The sequence below is a fragment of the Dromiciops gliroides genome, chromosome 1 (assembly GCF_019393635.1).
Source record: "Dromiciops gliroides isolate mDroGli1 chromosome 1, mDroGli1.pri, whole genome shotgun sequence".
Taxonomy (NCBI): Eukaryota; Metazoa; Chordata; class Mammalia; order Microbiotheria; family Microbiotheriidae; genus Dromiciops; species Dromiciops gliroides.
The window spans coordinates 20,887,843-20,904,571 of NC_057861.1; the positions used below are offsets into that span (position 1 = coordinate 20,887,843).

The following is a 16,729-nucleotide window of genomic DNA, read 5'->3' on the forward strand; positions in this document are numbered from 1 at the left end:
TGGTGATTGATTGATAAAGTCAGTTGTATATATCAAATGTCAATGAGTCTTTGGGGAAGGGCTTCATTTGAAAACAAATGTTTACATTCTCACCCAGCACTCTGCATTACATATATTGTAGCATTCCTACGGAATGGTGACATCATTGATATGGTGATGCCCCAAATTGCAACTCATTCACGCCTGTCTTTGACGTCTTCCTCTTATCCATGTCCTCTCATGGGTTTACCATAAGAGGGTCCACCCCAATTCCTCCAACACTAATAGCCTTTCCTCTGTTCTCTTGGCACTTGTTGAAAGATATCAACAAAGCATGTTGAGCTGTCCAGCTTACATCTAACCTGTTTTGGGTTTTTTAATGCTACATTTCTTTGATGATATCTTACTCAACAGTTCTTCTGTATAATTCCTTGTTGGTGTTTCATTCCTCATTCCTCTCAGCTGCTCCTTGGGTGACGTTGAACTTCAGTACTTTGGTAAGAGTAACGTTCCAAGACTCTTAGCCATACAACATCACCAAAAGAAGGCTCATGCTGAAAGGATGGAGCAACTCATCCGTTGTTTTGCTAGTCAAGGGTACTACCTTTATGGAATTAAAAAATAAGACCAAAATTCATCTGGAGGAAAACATGGCATAGAATCTCAAGGCAAATAATGAAAAAGGTTGGGAAGGATCTCAATCTGTGCTGCAGAGAAAAAATTGCCAAAACTATGTGGTACTAGTTAAAAGAGAAAATTTGGTCAGTGGAACAGATTAGGGACACAAGAAAGAGAAGAAAATGAACATAATAGCTTTATGAGCTCCTAACTACTGGACTAAAAACCATTTGGCAAAAACTGCTGGAAAAACTGGAAAGTCATCTGTCAGAAATCAGGTTTAGACCAGTGTCTCACACTACATGTCACAATAAGCTCCAAATGTAGTAAATGAGCTAGTTTTTTAAAAGGTCACATCACAAACATATTAGAGGAGCCGGAAAGGAGTTGACTTTTACAATTAGGCTTAAGGGGGAAATTCTTGACCAATCAGGAGATAGAGAAGATCACAGGAGGAAAAAAAGGACAATTTTGATGACATGAAAATGAAAAGCTTTTGCACAATCAAAAACAACCTAATTAAGATTAGAAAGAAAGTAGTTACCTGGAAAAATCATTTTCTAACGTGTGATATGTAGGAACTGATTCAAATATTTAAGAAGAGCTATTGGTCAATAGATAACTGGTCAAAGGATATGAACAGGGAGTTTTTAAGGGAAGAAATTAGAGCTATCGGTATCCATATGCTCTGAATCATTAACAGGAAGAAGAATATAAATTAAAACATCTTTGAGGTTCTTCCTTAAACTCATAAGATTGGCAAAGATGACAAAAAGGAAAATGATTATTGTTGTAAGGGGCTATTGTAAGATAAGCAGTTAGGTGGTGCAGTGAATAGAGTGCTACTGACCTTGGAGTCAGGAAGACTAGAGTTCAAATCCTACCTGACACTTCCCAGCTGTGTGGCCTAAGCAAGTCACACTCAGCCCCACATACTTTACAGGGTTATTTTGAGAACAAAATGAGATATTTGTAAAATACTTTGAAAACCTTAAAGCATTATATAAATAACAATAACAACAACATATTAATATGGCACTTACTACATGCCAGAAACTGGTACAGAGCTTTACAGTTATTATCTCATTTGATATTCACAACAAACCTGGGAGGTAGGAGTTATTATTTACAGATGAGGAAACTGAGGCAAATGCAGTTTAAGTAATAATATTAATGAAGTATTGATAAAGTAGTTAATCGATCTAGCCATTCTGGAAAGCATTTGAGACCTTCACTAAACTAGGCCTATTCTTTGACCCAATAGATGTATGTCCTAAAGAGTCAAAGAAAGATGGGAAGGATCAATATGTATACTAATATTCACAGGATTTTGTTGTTTTAGCAAAATACTAGAAATTAAGGTGGTGCCATTTGATTGGGAAATAACTGAGCAAACCATATGTGACTATAATGGAATATTATACTACAAAAATTACAAAAGAAATCAATTCAAAAATATGAGAAGACTTGTATGATATGATGCAGAGTAAAGAGAGCAGAAGAATTCAACTTAGATAATAACTCTAACATGATAAAATAAAGCAATTTTGAAAGATTTAAGAACTTTGACCAATGTAACAGCAAGCCACAACTCCAAAAGACTGATAATGAAGCATGTTTTCCATCTCCTGACATAGAGGAGACACACCAAAAGTGCAAAATGAGATACATACTTTCAGACATGACCAATAGAAAAACTTATTTTCCTTGATTGCACTTATTGGTACAAATCATCAACAAACAGTAACCACAGTGGGATCTTGTATTCTCCAGATCTTTAAGTCAGTTATGCAGGGGTAGAATTTTGGCGAGCTCTGGAAGACCTTGTAAAGACCTGACTGTTCCTTTCCAATATCCTCATCCAGGATCCCCTTGATGTATGTGTAGACTGTTCTCAAAACTATTTTATAAAGATGGGAAAGTATGCATGTAGCTCAGTGGTTATTAATGTTCCTTTCATCACATTGTTGGTGATGATAAGATCTGAGATTTTTTTTCCCCATACCTTTTGTATCTTTCTTTCAGTTAACTTATGAATAGCTCCCCCGGTGGCCTCAGAGTTGTGAGTATAGTTCAGCCCATATCACTATTTTTTCTCCCTTTGTTTTCATCAATGTCATTTCTGCTTCCTCAACAAGTATATCTAAGCCTATGTAAGAGTTCAAAACTTGTGGCTCTATTGACTTTGAGAAAAAAAAATTAGGGCTTTTAAAAAATCTTTATGTGTCCTTTCCATATATGTGTGTGTATGTGTGGGTATATGTATGTATATATAATTTATGTATGTATACACATATATATACATATAGAGAGAACACATACATGCATATACATACATACAAACACACATACATACATACTGGTTTGTTGTATTTACTCCAATTCTATTATCAAGTGCCCTCTGGATGACTTTGCTGAGTCAGATTTCTAACCTTGTTTTCTTTAAACCTGTGTTTCCCTCTACTATTTCTAACTGTATTACAAGGTGATACTGCTCATAATCTTCTACTTTCTCTGTAACGTTTTATAGAAAGCTTTTATAGAGGAGTTTAAACACTAAACCACTTTTGCTCTTGGCTGCCATATCTCTCCACTTGGCAAGCAAGTCAAGTGTTTAGTGATAAAGGCATTCTTTTAGTCTCCTTGTTATAGCAATTGATTTATATTAAACGTTTATGTGAAATTCTTATAATTAGTGTCAGTCGTTGCCTCCATCCATTTTCCAGTATCAATAATTTTTTAAAATAGGTCAGGCTGGAACTGGTCTAATTGTGCACAATGTTTTTGTTCGTTTTTCTTCATTCTACTAGTTGTGCATTAATTTTGATCTTTGCTCTGATAAACCCAGTGGTCTGATCTGTACACAGACAACTGATTCGGCTGGTAATGAGTAGTTTCCATTGTTAAAATACATTTAGTTTCATTTTTGGTTAATATTTTTGGTGCTCAGCACTTCCTAATCCTTTTCTCAAAGAATGCTTTCATGATATGTAGGTAGGAGAACTGGGTATAGCTGAACAATCTTTGTCTCTCTAATTCCTTATTCCTATGTCATATTTTTATTCTCCTTATTTTTTGGACGTCTCTGATTAGACGTCCTATAAGCATCTCAAATTTGGCATGTCTAAAGTAGAATTCCTATTTCTCCTCCAACCCACACTCCAATGGACTTCTCTATTTCTTTTAATGATGCTGCCATCTTTCCAGTCACCCAGATTTGAAACTTTGCAGGTTTCCTTGGTTCTCTCCTATCTTTCAAGTCCTGTTTAATAGCTGCTGCTTATGATGATGATAATAGCTAATGATAGCGAATACATAGCTCTGTAAAGTTTTCAAAGTGCTTTACATAGGTTGGTGTCACAGCAATCTCAGAACAACTAGATGCTATTCTTATTCCCACTTAAAATCAGTTGTCTTTGTTTGTCTGTTTGTTTTTTAGTGAGGCAATTGGGGTTAAGTGACTTGCTCAGGGTCACACAGCTAGTAAGTGTTAAGTGTCTGAGGCTGGATCTGAACTCAGGTACTCCTGACTCCAGGGCCAGTGCTCTATCCACTGTGCCACCTAGCTGCCCCTAAAATCAGTTGTCAAGCCTTATCAGTTTTACTTCCATTTCTCTCACACCCATCTCCTTCGCTAAGGTTTCCTATAAATTGTAGAATGTGAGCTCCTTGAGTTTAGAGATTGTTTCATTTTGCCCAGTGCCTGGCACTGAATGAATGCTTGCTTATTAAATTAGAGAGACACCATTCTTAATTTAATTTACTTGTGTGTGTGTGTGTGTGTGTGTGTGTGTGTGAGGCAATTGGGGCTAAGTGACTTGCCCAGAGTCACACACCTAGTAAATGTCAAGTGTATGACCCTGGATTTGTGCTCAGGTCCTCCTGAATTAGGGGCTGGTGCTTTATCCACTGTGTCATCTATGCCCCTTAGATGAAGTCTTGACAGTATAATCATAATGTCTAGGGGCATGGCAGTTAGGGGGCACAGTGGATACAATGCTGGACATGCAGTGAGAAAGATCTGAGTTCATATCCAACATAAGCTATTTAATAGCTATGTGACCTTGGGCAAGTCACTTAACCTCTGTCTCCCTCAATTTCCTCCTCTGTTAAATGGGGATAATAATAGTATCTACTTCCCTGGGTTGTTGTGAGAATAAAAAGAAACAATATTTGCAAACCACTTTGGAAACCTTTTAGCGCTATTATGATCAAGAGGCTCAATCAGTTTTATTACTCATATTGGTGCCTCCCCACCACCAAACATAAGATATTGTGCACAGTAGGTGCCTTAGTCAATGAATGTCTAAGTTGTTAATTCAAGAGCTTTTCTGAGCCCTGACTTAAGTAGTACTGTCATATCCCATGATGCTGTGTATCACCCCCCATGTGATCAGCACAGGGTATTGTCATTCTTCTTCCTTAATTTTGGAAATGTTCAGGCATCATTCTAATTATCATTGTCACTGTCAAATAAGGTCCCGCCGAAAGCCGAATCCTCTATGAGATGCTGGAGGAATTTCAGAGGCTATAATGAATGCTGCTCTCAGTGGACTTCTCATAAATGGGAGAGATTATATGCATACCCACATTGGCCTGTTATTAACAGCAGAATCTTTAGAAGTAACAATAGGAATGCTTAAATAGAGGCAGACTAGGGCTTCGGGGGTGACTCATGGCTGCAGTGCTAGGGCTCTTTTCTTATTTGTTAAACCAGGTTCTGTGAGCTTGTGTTACAACACAAAACTAGGGCTTGGGCCTTCACTTCTCTTGTTTCTGCTTTTCATTTGAGGAAGGACTACTGATTTGGGGGATTGTGTATTGGCAGATAGGAGCATTCCCTTCTTGCAGGTAAGGCCAGGACCTCTGGCCATTTGGCTGTATGCAAAGAATGAATCTTTTCTAGGCACCAGCCCTGGATTCAGGAGGACCCGAGTTCAAATCTGGCCTCAGACACTTGACAGACATTTACTACCTGTGTGACCTTGGGCAAGTCACTTATCCCTCATTGCCATGGGGGAAAAAAATGATTCTTTTTGATCAGATCATAGAATCATTGCATTTTTTAAGCAGAAACGGACCTGAGGAGGCAATCAAATCCAACCTCCTCATTCTGTAGTTCAGGAAACCAGAGCACAAAGATGTTATTAAGGAAATGAACCAGGGTCAACCAGCTAGTGGGTATCTAGGGGAGGACTGGAGGCCAGGTATTGCTGAATATAAATCCTCTGAACTAAGCTATCCCGCTAAGAAAGTATTTGAAAATACTATCTGATAAACATTAAGTACTGGATAAATATGAAGTGCCAGGCACCACACTGGGCAGTGGGCACATAAAGAAAGCAGACTTCATTTCAGTCTCTACTAGTTGTCAATGTATCCTTTACTTACTACCCCTTCCTCTTCCATGAACCATTTCAACATTTGGGTACAGATCCTTGAGGGATTAGGGAGCAGGATGAAAAGATGCCATTTCTTCAATGTGATATCTCTTTTGGATCCTTGCTGGAGAGGTAGCATGGTGCTATCTGGAAAGGATTCTGGGTATGGAATCAAATATGGGCTCAAATATTTCCTCTGATGATTATTCAAGAGATTGGTTGGATGGATAGATGGATGGATGGATGGATTGATGGATGGATGAATGGATGGATGGATGGATGGAAGGATGGATGCATGGATGCATGGATGGATGATAAAGATATTTATTAAGTACTTACTATGTGTCAGGCCCTGTGCTAAGTGTTTGAATAAAAATATAAGCAAAAAGACAGTCCCTGCTCTCAGGAAGCTTCCACTCTAGGGAGGGAAGGCAATTCATAAAAGGGAGTTGAAAAGTGTGAGGGCAGAAGGGAAGGAACTCACCTAGGGGCAACATGGAGAAGCAGTCATGGGAGTCACAGATTGGTCTGGGATTGAAGTGAGCATGGCTGACTTAGGTACTTCCTCAGATCGAGGTTCTGGTGAGGGATTCACCATTTGGTGGAAGGGATTGTAGGAGTGGGGTATTGCTGTCATGAGAAGACCTCTAGGGAAAAGGTGGAAGGTGTATGAGCTTAGTTCAGCAAGACATTTTGCCTACTTGGGCCTCAGTTTCCTTGCCTGTAAAATAAAGGAGTTGGACTAGATGACCTCTGAGGTCTTCTCCAGTATTAGATCTATGAACCTAAGTCACCTTACTCCCCTGGGCCTCAGTTTCCTTTTCTACAAAATGAGGAGTTTGGGCAAAAATGGTCTTCAAGGTTCCTTCCTACATCAACTCCATGATCTTAGGTTATTTCCCCCCACCCTCCCCCAAGGTCTCAGTCTACTTATCTATAAAATTAGCTTGGCCTCCAAGGACCTTTCCAGCTCTAGATTTTTTATGTTAAGTCACTTTAATGTCCCTGAGCCTCAGTCCCCTTAAATATAAAATGAGGGGCTTTGGATTAGGTGGCCTCCGGAGGCTCTTCTAGCCCCAAATCTAGGATCTGATGATTCTTCCTAGTATGAGAAACAAAGCTTAGGTTGCTTGCAATAGAGGGGCCCTTAGAATCTGATGCCTTCTTAGCTTAATTCATTTATTTTGTTGTTTGTTTTTTCCCTACTTTCTCTCCTCCCCATTTTGTTCCTAATGCAGTTGTTTGCGACGTTGTGCCATTTAATATTTGTAAAGCACCCCAGAAACAAAGCAGGTGTAGAGGGAATAAATAGGGCAGAGGGCACAAAATGTGGAAGTAACTAAATACTGAAAAAACACAATACTTGAAGGAACATTGCACTTGGCCATCACCAACAGCATGAGGGGAAAAAGAGGAAGGGAGGTCACCAAGAGAAGGGAGAGATGTGCACCACACGGAGGAAAGAATGAGGTCATGGGCACATGAAATTGATGACAAGCAGGAGCTGCAACAGCAGAACTCATAAGGAAGAGGTGAGGGAATGCTATAAAAATAAAATGAAAACTGCAAAGTCTACCTAATTGAAGTTGAGCTTGTTCAACCCATTATTTATGAAATGAAATCTTTAGAAAACTTTTTCTCCTCCATTTTCAACTCAGAACAGCTTTAGGGTCATAGGCGTTTCTTCCCTTTCTTGTGCTTACTCCTCCTTAGTTAGGGTCCTAGCTTAAGAGCTGGAAAGGACCTCAGATGCCATCTAGTCGAAGCCCCTAATTTCACATATGAGGAAACTGAAGCCCACTGAGGTGAAGTGACTTGTCTAAGATAACACAGAGAGTATTTCATATTTCCTTCCTGAGACTTTAGTGGAAGGCATAATGAAAATGCAGATTTAATCCACTGTAGTGCCTTCTCTGGGCTCCTAACTCCCACTGGTATTGACAGTGGGTCCCCTGAAGATAATTGACTACTCCTTCCCTCAGGGTTCAAGGCATGACCCTGAGCAGTTGTGGTATCCAAGTCTATATTGCTCAGATGCCCCTATCTGGTGTATTCATCCTGTTATTGATTAACCAGATGAATCAATTAACTTTTACAAAAAGATATTCACTGAGCAGGTATATCAAGGACAAAAGTTCAAAATAGTCTCTCAAAATGGGAGGTGTACTCAAGCTTAAAGTGCTCCATCCCAACCTGAGGGATGGAGAGAGAGAAAGAGAGACAGAGACAGAGACAAAGAGAGAGACAGTTCTTGGGGAAAGGAATACATGCAGAGACCAAGGGTTACATGGCCCTAGAAGTTCTTTTCTCCCCTCAAGGAATCCCCACTAAGTTCACTTCTGGGTGTAGCATCTCCAGTGGATAAATTACTCCCTTGTTCAGTTGAGCTAGCTCTTTGCAGGTAAGGAGTCAGTTTGAAGTTCCCTTTCCTGCTGGACTGGGTTAAATAGGTACCTCCAGTGATGTCTACCGCTAGCTCAAATTGCTAAAAGGACTTCTGATGGCTCCTCTGACCTTTCAGAGCTCTCAAGGTCATAACCTAGACCATACCATCCCAGGATCCTCCTTTGTCTAAGATCAGGAAAGAATGAACACAAAAGAAACAGGCACCATGAACTCAGTTACACCTGGTAACTGGGTGGGAAGATAAGACAGCCATAGCTGATTCCCCAATTCCCACCCAGAAAGAGGGAAGAGAGAAAGAGATCCTATACTTGGACTTTTCACATGCCTCTCATTCCAGCTCTTCATCTAGTTAAAGGACTCTTCAATATCCCAGTACCATCCCTTAGTCACGCATGGCTGACAGCTGGCTCCCCAAACTTCCATATGTTTGGATTGAAACCAGGCAGGGAGGCACATTCACTCATTCGCAAAGTATTGAGTTCTCATTGTCCAGTCCCCTGTTTTATCAGTGTTGCCCAGTACTAGCTCAAATACTAAAACCTCCTTTAAAAATACTTGCTCCATTTTTTATGGGGGTCATCCCTGCACTAGCCTGAGCACTTTAGGACAAATCCTTTACTACCTCATACTTAATTACTGCAACAGTCCTATATGGTTATTCCTTCCAAAATTTCAGATCATAACCTATCTGTACTTGCCCCACCCAGTGGGATACTCATCCATTTCATCCCATAATTTTGCCACAGAGGGTAACGGTGGGAGGTCCATCTAATGTCCCAAGGCCCTTGCTATTGACAGCATGGAGACACCAATGGAGCATGTTGGCTATCCATTGGTTAGCCCTGTGAGATTTAAAATTGGATATTAGATCATAAATCTCCCCTACTTAACTTTTCCCTTAATTTATCTCCCAGACTAGTAAATGGAAGAAGCTTCTGGTTTTCTAGATAGAGCCTTTATTGTATATAAGGTGTTGTTGATTAGAAGGATAGGAAAATAGAAATACAGTACAAATCGTCTTAAATCTAGGCTTAGTCTATATTCCTTATAAAAACTCACCAAACCGAAAAGGCCACCTTTGGAGAGAGGGAGACTGTCTGTGCCGCGCCGCCAGGAGTCCCGCCAAGCAGGCAAAAAAAAGGCTACTCTCGTTCTCTCCACCCCGGAAGTAAAAAACCCGGCAGGCAGTCTGACATGCGCAGCAGGCGGACTGTTCATCTCCTCCCCAAAAGGGTGGTCCTTGAAAAACTGGTGTCTTTCAGTTATCCTAACCGACTGTTAAAAACTTTCATATTTTACCACATTTCCCCCCTTTGCTTCCTCAAGAAACGGAATGTTTCCTTGATGGAACAGTAAAAAGAATATAATAACTTTTGCTGACTAATAATATGCGAACAACAATACAGAAAAGGAAGAAAGGAAAGTTTTGTCCAGAGGGGCGATTTTTTTTTTTCTTTCCTCATGAACCGACGCTTTGACATTAGTCTTGCAAAGGGAGAGCCTCTGCAGAGAGTACATGTTACAGATAGTATGTAACAGAAAGGAGATAGTAAAAGCTAATAAAGCAAAACAGTTCATATAAAGTCTCTGAGTTCTCTTGTCTTCTTGAAGTGGTAAGATGTCATCAGGAGGAAACTGGATTCTGGTCTGGAAAACTGGATTCTGGACTCTGGTCTGGATTCTGGACTCTGGTCTAGATTCTAAAAAAAAAAAAAAAAGAAAAAAAAATCGCCCCTCTGGACAAAACTTTCCTCTCTTCCTTTTCTATATTGTTGTTCACATATTATTAGTTAGCAATAGTTATTATATTCTTTTTACTGTTCGGTCAAGGAAACATTTTGTTTCTTGAGGAACAACAGGGGGGACTGTAACGATTGGAATAACGCCACCTGCTGGATACTTACTGTAAAAGAGTTCTGCCCATGAAGCGAAGGTCTTTGAGGGCAAGACCAGGAGTCTTTTCTTTGGCATCAGGAAGTGACGCGGACTAGTGGGAGGAGGAAGGGAGAGACTGGCGCTCACGCTCACACTCTTTCCTTTGGACTCTGGTGGAGAGCGGAGCTAGAAATGTGCTCTCCCTTTAATAGATAGGAATCTAGGCCTTTCTCTCTCTCTCTTTACCAAATTCTTATTCTCCTTAATAAATGCTTAAAAGTCTAACTCTTGCTAAAGCTTATAATTTATTGGCGACCACTCATTAAATATTTTAGACAGACTAGCTAGAATTTTAGCCCTTAACAGCCCTAAGCCTTACCACATGACTAACCCATCGTCTTTCTCAGCAAGGTTCTTGTGAGAGATCATTTAGTCTAACCCCCTCATTTTCCAAATAAAGAAAATGAAGCAGGCTGAGAAAAACATGACTTGCCCAGTTGGTAAAATCAAGGTTGTCCTTGAAATTATAAGCACTCAATATCACATTTGGAGCCAGTTCCTTAAATACCATGAATATAGACCAAGTCATCTATGCTCTTGATTCTCAAGGATATGACTCCTAAATTGAAATGCTGACTTGCCAAGAGAGGATTCTTACCAGTAGACAGGGTCCTTGATTGGTCCCCCCACTTGATTTGTACCCATTAATTAGGCTATCATTACAGGGTTAAGGGGGTGGCCAGAAAAGAAGACAAGAGATATCCCATCTGTCCCTCAGTTAAACAGTGCTCAGGATACATCCGAGCAGCTTGAATCTCTCAACAGGGACTTATGGGAATAAATTTGTACCATAACTCTGACTTTTTTATTTACAATTATGTCAGCTCAATGATAAACACTTAAAAATTTTTTTTCAAAATAACATTTGGTGACTTAAACTGAAAATAAATAGAGCTCTGCTGAAGCCATTACACCAATCTGTGGGAAACTCTTTGGTGCTCTAATGCCTATAAAAAGCACTTAAGCACACATTGGGTGTCTTACTTTCCTTTTCCTTTGTCAGTTAAGTCTGGATAGATTTACTTCTTTGTACTCTGTCTTCTCATCTCAGGATACCATTAAAAAGTTGAAGCTTTTGTGTAAATCTCTTAGATGCTGTCTAATAAATCCCCTGAAGAAATGGGGTGGGTGGAGTGTTAACACTAACATCATTTTAAGTATGTTAATGGCGTTTCTTGTCTTTAAGACATTTTAATGGTCTGCATGAGGAAAAAAATGTAATTTCTGATTTTTTTCATGCTGATTTGAATAAACTGAATAGTTTAATTATTTCTAACAATTTAGAATTGGCCTTGTGAGCCCTGAATTTGAAAAAGGTCTTGGAACAAGTGTAAATTATTTATCATAATTTGGGAGGGGCTTAGTGTTTTACCTAAGAGATATTTGTTGTCATTGTTGTTGTTGTTGTTGGGAAGAAGCTAGCAAAATTAGCAATCAGTGTTCATGCTATATTTCTAATCATGAAGCTTCCATATTATTTTGTATATAATACCCAAATAGATTTTTTTTAAAACAGTGAATGGTTTGGAATATGTGAAGCTAAAGTACCAAATAGAATGTTCCTAAAGAAATTGCATTATTTTAGTTAGTCTAGAAATAGTTGGCCTTGACTTAAAATTCTCATTACCTTAGAAGTATTTTAGCTTGATAAAAATGAATTTGAAATCTTTGTAAAGAAGGAACCAAAGTCTTTACATTATCAGAAGTACTGCTATTATCATGTCTTATACATTTATGGATCTCTGCTTTGACCCATTCTATTCTTCTTGCCTAAGATGCTCTTTCCATTCTTTTTTCCCCCTAGCTTTTAAAATTCTACTCTCCTTTAACACCTAACTCCATACTAGCCTTAGTGACCACCTCAGTGATCTCTCCCTGCTTTGTGCCTTAACACGAGGTCAGTTTTTATAAATATATCATGCAAATTTGAAATATAGATATAATTTATGTATATGTAGTATACATATGTCCTTAAGATTCTTATTCAGTTGTCACCAAAGGTCTGTTATTTCTAATTTTTCTAATATTCTCTTAGATCTTCAATTTCTTTCTTATTTGTTCTTCTGTTTGATTTCTCTAACTCTGAAAGGGTCTCATTGAACACCCCAACAATTGTTGTTTTATTGTTTATATCTTTCTGTAGAGTCATTTACTTTTTTTAAGTATTTAAATGCTATGCAATATGGTACACGTATATTTTATCTCTGCCTTTTCTGGAATTCTATAGCACTTGATTATACTACTCATTTAGCCTATAGAATAGAGTGCTGTTTTCACTGATATTTGCCTCATCTCCAAAATAAAGTATAAATTCTTTTGTACCATAGACTTTAATTTTCTAACTCTTATGGTAATTATCAACAGTAGTATTAGTCAACCATCATTTAGACTGACTCATTGTATCATCATCTAAAATAATGTTGAGTGATATTTGAGAAGGAATATGACATTAACCAAAGCAGAAATATTGAGCTTTTATTACTAGAGGAAGTAAAAGTGGCTTGGAAGGCTATTTTTAGTAGCCCTAAGTGATAAAAATGAAAAACTAAGGTATACAAAGGCAAACTCATTGTAAATTCTGAAAGGGCAAATTCCAGAAGAATTTGTGAAGAAAAAAAAAATAATAAGATCTAGCAAATACTTTAACAAAGGAGTCCATTTGCAGGAGGATTGTGTTTTCTTTTAAAAAGATAAAGAAAATGAGAGGTGGTAAGGACTAATAAGGAAATTGAGATCTGGTTAAATCAAGTTGAATTTCATATAGCAGCAAGTTAAACATCTGGGGATACTATGAGACAGACTGGAATAAAGGAGATAACTGTGAGAATGGCCAAGTCAGGAGAAAGAGAGATTTAGAAATCATCATTTGGTGGTAGTCTGAAGTCATGAAATTATGAATGGCCTTGAAGGTGTTCAGATTAATTAATTATTAATTAAGTAATTAATTAGGAAGTTCAAAGTCAGTGTTGTGAGATATCAACTGTTAGCAAAAGCCAGAGAGGGAAACCAAAGGAAAAAAAGGTGGGGCATAGGGAAGGGAAGGGAATGTATGAGGAATCAGGCAACCAGAATAAGGAAGCTTTCAGAGGAGAAAGGAGTTTTGCTCATAATGTTTATTTTAATTCTTTACTTTCACAAATACATGGTTTGCTGCCACGTAGTTTTTGTTTGGTTTTTTTTTAACTTCAAAATGGCCCATGAAAAACTTTGAAAAATAATTGTATTTTTGTCACATTCCTCTTAAGAGGGTACAGTTTATTTCTCCACCAATGTGTTTAGATCAAAAGATTTGGAGCTAAGAACTTAGCCCCAGTCCATTTCATGTTGGGAGGGATTTTTTAATGGTTTTGTGATTTCATCACTGGTGGGAGCCCTGGTGAAGAACCACCTCTCCCAATGTTGTACTTCCTCTGCAATTCAGAATCTTTGAGGCTTGCCTGGGGCACTTAGGGATTAAGTTACTTGCCACATTCTGCACAACCAGTCTGTGTTGGAAATGGAGTTTGACCCCAGTCCTTCCTGACTCTGAGGCCAGCTCTGTGACAAACACTGTGTCATACTGCCTCGCATCCTGATGATCAATACTTTAAAACTCTAAATATTTGGGTGGAGTTATGATCTCAATAAAGTGGGTGCTCCCTACCCACAGCAAACTGGCAAAGATGAAACAAGATGGCGGTTGGATCAATGTTGGAGAGGCTGTGGAAAGCCAGCCACCTGACTATACTATTGGTAGAGCAAGTGATTGAGTCAAGCGGTTCTTGAAAGCAATTTAGAACAAGCCATCTTTCAACTAGAATTGATTGTATACCTCCTACCTGGCTTGTGCTAGTTACTAGAATTATGCTATTAAAAAGGGGGAATAAACATATAAATATAGCCTTTGACCTAGAGATTTATCTACTTGATAGATAGGTGAAAGAAAGAATAATCTCATATACACTTAGACTCACTTTTTGTAATATCAAAGAACTGAAAACAAAATAGCTTATCATTGATGAGGGTGTGGATAAACAAAATGTGTGTGATGATTAAAAATTTGATACATAATTTCTGGGTGATTTAATCATTTTGTTAATAAGGCCAGCAGGTTACTAATAAAAGCATGGTCATTTGACCATCTCTCTCAGACCAAAGACAATTATGGTGGTGGGGCACAGAGCTTATATACCCTTGAAACAGTAGGTGGGTCATCAAACAGCAATCAAATCTTAATCAGCCTAATTGGAGGTAGGTCATATTAAAATGAAGGGTTAAACCAGACTACCCCAGCCTTGGGCTATCCTTTCAAAGAATGTTTACCCTTTTCAGTGGGTGGACTGAGTGATCTCTCCCTGGATGGAGAGGACTTCCTATCTAGACAAATGGATCTCTCTCCATCCAAGCTTGAGTAGAACACAATGAGCTTCCCCACCCTAGATTTCTGAGATGGGTCTGACCAAGTTGAAGAGATTCAATACAACCTTATTACCAAGAAGAAACTGGACCTCTAAGACTCAGGGCTTTGGAAGAAGGGGCAGCTCTGAATCTCCCCAAGATATTAGTTACAAATAATTATTTCTCACATGTATTACATACACATAATGGAATAATACTTCACTGTAAGAAACTATGACTATAAAGGATCCAGAGAAGCACAGAAAGACATATGAACTGATAGAGGGTGAAGTAAGAAGAACCAGGGACATATATGCAGTCACTACAACAATATAAATAGGAAGAATTAAAAAAAAAAAACCAAAAAATAAATAGATGAAAATAAGCAGCTAGATAAATAAATAAGTAAACAAACAAACAAATAAATAAATAAATGGGTAAAACTAAAAAAAAAAAGAACTAAATTTTCTGTAGCTATAATGACTAAGTTCACTCTCTAGGAAAAAAAAAATTAGAAAATGCACTTTTTTTCTTTTCAACAAATGGGGGACTGTGAGTGTGAAATATTGAATACACTGTCAGATTCAGTTGATGCATTGATTAGGTTTGCTTTTTCCTACCCACCACCCACCTCTTTCTTTTTTGTTACAAAGAATAACTGGCTGAATAGGGGCACAGGCAGGGATATTCAAGAACAAATATAGCACCTCCTTTTGGCTTACTCTCCCAAGTCCCATTCCAACAGGTAGACTGAGTTTCCGGAGGGCAGCTGGCTACTCCTTAGCATCTATGTCCACTTGTAAATTCCGTACAAGAACTCCATTCAATGTTCTTAGGATCCTTCCTTAAGATCTCTTGACATTATGAGGATACCACTGCTAAACTCTTGAGTGTTACATAAATGTCTGCCATTATTATGCCAAAAGTTAATTCTAAAGAATTCATGTTACTTGAGTGCTACACAATTGTAGCTTTGTGGGAAAGTGTGATGTTTAAAATCTAATGTGTATTCACCTTACCTGCCCCCCAGTGTGTGCGTGGGGGACTATCTAAGATTTACTGATAAATTCAGCAACAGTTTAGGCTTTTAAGTATTTATTAAAGTATATTAGAAGTTAGTGAAGTGGGGGCAGCTAGATGGTGCAATGGATAAAACACTGGCCCTGAATTCAGGAGGACCTGAGTTCAAATCTGACCTCAGACACTTGACACTTACTAGCTGTGTGACCCTGGGCAAGTCACTTAACCCCCATTGCCTACAAAAAAACCTAAAAAACAAAAAAAAGAAGTTAGTGGAGAGAGAGTGAGCACAGGTCTTTGAAAGAATGGAAAAATTTAGCTCAGATCTATGCGGGATAGATAGAGAGAAAAACTGGCCTTCACCTAGCAGTTCACGCTTCCAAAAAAAGACAGGATCCCAGCCAGTTCTCCCAGAAGCCTCCTGTGGAACTGGAAGAGGGGCAGTCCCCATACACAGCTCCAAGTTAATTGGCTAGTAGCATTCAAGTTCATTGATTGACATGACTTGAAGGTGGTCCATCAATTGTGATGTGACTTCAGGATGTTGGGATGACCTTAGGAAGGTCACCTCATGTCTTTCTTGGCAGGGGGTGGCGCCCTGGTTCTCACACCAGCTAAAATAAAGACTGCCCTCATTCTTAAGCTGAATTTCCTTTCGAAATATTAGGACATTGTATCAAGCTCTCATGCTCTCAGATCTTTGAAATCTCTTCTGTCAAAGTCCAGGATGCATGTGATACTTTGCACAATTGTTCTCTTCTAAAATATTACATGCTCTAGGATTCAGTAGCCACTTGTCCCCAGGGTTCCTGATTTTTCTATTTCAGCAACCGGCTCATCCTTGTTGGTCAGAATGGGGTCCAGAATCTCAGTTCTCAGAGGATCATCACTATGTCAACCACAGGATAATTCATTTATTTTTGGCCACAGAAACTCTCTGCCCCAGTCTGTTTGCAGCTGCTTTTGAGACTTGAAGTCTTTCATTTAAAAAAAAAAAAAAGGCAAGCTAGACA

The 16,729-nt window shown here is 38.7% G+C and overlaps 1 protein-coding gene across 2 annotated transcripts in view; it reads left to right on the forward strand.

Moving 5' to 3' along the window:
• The window catches only part of TAOK3 (TAO kinase 3), a 247,833-nt gene that overhangs the window by 67,401 nt on the left and 163,703 nt on the right, over positions 1-16,729 (forward strand). The window lies entirely within an intron of this gene.